The 3,960-nt window shown below is 38.9% G+C and overlaps 1 non-coding gene across 1 annotated transcript; it reads right to left on the bottom strand.

Moving 5' to 3' along the window:
• Positions 1–1,855: 1,855 nt before the first annotated feature.
• Positions 1,856–1,979, bottom strand: LOC116474022 (small nucleolar RNA SNORA26). Its single transcript, XR_004249564.1, has one exon. It is a non-coding gene; the product is annotated as a small nucleolar RNA SNORA26 (small nucleolar RNA).
• Between the last annotated feature and the right edge of the window lie 1,981 nt (positions 1,980–3,960).

Below are 3,960 nucleotides of genomic sequence, written 5' to 3'. Positions count from 1 at the left end.
TCTTCCTGCCTTCCCCTTGTCACTACCACCATCTTCTTCCTATCATTAAATTTCATTTTGACTCATTTAATAGATGTTTACTGCATGATTTTCATCGTGCTGAAGGCGCCACAAAAATGGTAGGTGTTAGAGCAATGAAACTATTAAGACCTGGTCTTTGCTCTTTGTATCAGTCCATTCTTGCACCACTATAAGGAAGTACCTGAGACTGGGTAATTTGTAAAGAAAAGAGGTTTAATTGGCTCGTGGTTCTGCAGGCTGTATAGGAAGCATGATGCTGGCATCTGCTTGGTTTTTGGAGAGATCTCAGGAAACTTACAATCATGGCAGAAGGCAAAGGGGAAGTCAACATTTCACATGGCTAGAACAGGAGAAAGAGAAAGCAGGAAGAGGAGGTGCTGCACACTTTTAAATGACCAGATCTCATGAGAACTCACTATCATGAGAACAGCACCAAGAGGAAAATCCACCTGATCCAATCACCTCCAGCACTGGGAATTACAATTGACATGAGATTTGGGCAGGGACACCCATCCAAACCATTTCCTCTCTAAAGTTTATAGTCTGGTGAGGTAGACAAATAAATTCAGTAGTTATGTATGTACAGTGAGATAAGTTTCTAAATCTTGGGATAGAAGTATTCATAAAGTATTATGGGAGCACAGAGGGGATATTCAAATCAGCCCGAGTTAGAGGTAGGGAGAGCTTCTAATGAAAAATAATGTTTCTTCTTTTTTTTTTTTTTTTTGAGATGGAGTCTCGCTCTGTTGCCCAGACTGGAGTGCAGTGGTGCGATCTTGGCTCACTGCAACTTCTGCTTCCTGGGTTCAAGCACTTCTCCTGCCTCAACCTCCTGAGTGGCTGGGATTATAGGCACCTGCCACTATGCCCATCTAATTTTTGTATTTTTACTAGACATGGGGTTTTGCCATGTTGGCCAGGCTGGTCTTGAACTCCTGACCTCAGATGATCCGCCTCCTTGGCCTCTGAAATTGCTGGGATTACAGGTGTGAGTCATTGCACCCAGCGAAAATGATGCTTTTGAATTGACTTTTGAATCTTGTTGCCTAACATTTTAAAAATTTAAATAAAATGCACAGATTGTGATATAGATCAATGAATTTTGACAAATGTATACATCCATATTGACACCACCTCAATGGAGATATAAATCATGATCATTTTCATCAATACAGAAAGTTCCTTTGTGCTTCTTTCCAGCCAGTATTGCACCCCCAGCCACCTCCTCAGAGGCCACCAGATGAACTGCCTTTGCCCCAGGCATTTACAATCGGAAGGAGTGGTGGAAGGGCAGGTCCATGGAGGGAGCAGTGTACAAAGGCATGGACATGTGAGGGATTATGGCACGTGCGAGAGACCTCCAGCCCTCTGATCTCATCTTGTTGGGCTGAGGGCAAGTCGTCTTTGTTAAATGAATGTTTGACAGAGATGAGGCTAAGTGCCAGGTCACCAAGGGATGGGACATCAAGCAACTTGACTTTCATCCTGTAAGACAAAGGGGGCTGTGGAAGGGTTTCAGGCAGGGTAGTGGTCTTCATGGTATACTAAGACATTGATTTAATTAATTAATTGATTATTTTAGAGACAGGGTCTTGCTCTGTCACCCAATCTGGAGTGCAGTGGTGCAATCATAGCTCACTGAAGTCTTTAACTCCTAAGGCTCAAGTGATTCTCCCACCTTAGCCTCCCAAGTAGCTTGGACTACAGGTGTGCACCATCATGCTCAGCTTAAATGACCTTTTAAGCAGAGAAAACTTAAATGTCTCACTTGTTCTATGAACTATATAAAATTATCAGAAAGGTGCTTCAATTGTGATAAATTTTTTTCTGGTTAAGCTGTGACTCCAGACAGGATCTACAGAGGAGTTTTACAATCTCGACTCTGGGTTTTATGGAGAATTACTTTAGCTTTCTGTGTTAGTCTCTTAAAGAACTATGAACTTGCATTTTAAAGTTCAAATGGTTAAAACATTTTGAGGGAAAAGTTCTATTTTATTGGTAGGAAATTGTTAAATTCATTCTTCTGTAAAAGGTAGTAATCAGTCCTTTTATGTGAGGAGGGACAAATATTTAATTAAAAAATACTGCTTGACATCAAACAGTTGATCAAATATTTCAATGAAGACAGAGTTTTATGCTCAGTGATAGTGTTGGATGGCGTCTGCATTTAAAATGCTCTTTCATATTAATTCAATATGTCATTGATCTCTGTCTTTGATTTACACAAAGGAGTCAGAGATGATTCTTTTCTGTAGGGAGAATCTCAAAAGCAGAAGCTGAACTGACACTACAGAAGAAATGAAACAAGACTCATTAGGACTTTTTGAGAGAGTGTTGTTTGGTGCAGTGTCTTCTGACTGAATTGATAGTTCATTTGCTTTTGAGATATAAAAGGAAAAAACGGTTACCTGAAAGAAACTCCCAGTCTCTGCAGCAAGGTGGCCTACCTTTGGAAGTTTGTAGTCTAATATTGACTGGTTGGTTTTGGGAATTGCTTCTGCTACCTTTCACCAAAGGAAACATTAGAACGCAAATTTGTTTTTAAAATTACATTGTTTTTCATACTTTGAAAAGTGAACTTGGATGAGTAACACTGGGTCTCAGTATTTTTATGCAAAAATTAAGGGAGTATAGACAATGAAAGCAACCCAGAAAGACATATTGAAAAAGAACAGTTAAATACAGTGACATACTATCTGAAAAGAACTAAAAGACGTTAAGAAAATGGTAAAAGACATGAAAGAGCATTATTCATCAGAATTAGAAAATCTTACAAATAGGGTGACAGAATTCAAGAAATAACTAGAAATGAAAAGAAAAAAAATCATTTTAAAAATGACAATCAAACCAGAAGAAACGCTAGAACAAATAGACACAAGAGAAGGCAAAAAGAAATATAAGTTCAAAGAAATGAAGGAACAAAAAACATTGAAGAAAAGTGACAAATATAGATCAGAAAGATCTGAAATATGGATAGTTAGAATCCTTGAAGTGAAAGAAGACCAAAGAAAGGGAACAGAATGAGTACTACAACTGAAAGTCAAGAAAACTTGCCTGGCTGGGGCAATGGCTCACACCTGTAATCCCAGCACTTTTGGAGGCTGAGGCACGAGACGAGTGCATCACTTGAGCCCAGGAGTTTGAGACTAGCTTGGGCAACATAGTGAGACCCTGTCCCTACAAAAAATTTAAAAATTTAAAAAAAAAAAATTACCTGGGCGTGGTGGTGTGTGCCTGTAGCCCCAGCTACTCAGGAGGCTGAGGTGGAAGGATGGCTTGAGCCTGGGAGGTTGAGGCTGCAGTGAGTGGAGATTGCACCACTGCACTCCAGCCTGAGCAACAGAGCCAGACCCTGTCTCAAAAAGAAGCAAAAAAAAAAAAAAAAAAGAAAGAAAAAGAAAAAAATACTTTCCTGAAATATTTCCGGAAGTATTTTGAAATACAGATTGAAAAAGCACACCATGTACCTAAACGTATTGACCCAGGGCTATTCTAGAAAATATTCTAGGACATGTTCTAGAAAAATTATTGGACTTTAAAGGAAAATAAACATTTCTCTTCTTTAGCAATATATTTGGCTTTCAAAAAATTTCTATAAGCATTTAGACACAAATAGCATGTGACTTACGAAGAAAAGAAAATTAGATTATCATCAGACTTTTTGACAGAATAGCTTTGTGCCAAAATAAAATGGGGTAACATACTTAAGATACCCAAGGATATCAAGTGTGGGGGAAAGACCTTCTGTCCAGTGAGATTGACACAAACTGTGATCAACATGCAAGAACTCAGGAACTCTTGTTCTCATGGGCTTTTATTAAAGCATCTACTCGAGATCAAGGCCACCAAAACAAACAGAGAAACATTGACACAAGAACTGGTGGTGAGCATGAAATACATGGATGCTTATAGAACTAAGACTAAATGAGAGTTAAAAGA

Source organism: Hylobates moloch, unplaced genomic scaffold, assembly GCF_009828535.3.
Source record: "Hylobates moloch isolate HMO894 unplaced genomic scaffold, HMol_V3 SCAFFOLD_8, whole genome shotgun sequence".
Lineage (NCBI taxonomy): Eukaryota > Metazoa > Chordata > Mammalia > Primates > Hylobatidae > Hylobates > Hylobates moloch.
Note: the sequence above shows the minus strand (reverse complement) of the source record. Positions and strands in the feature narration are given on the sequence as shown.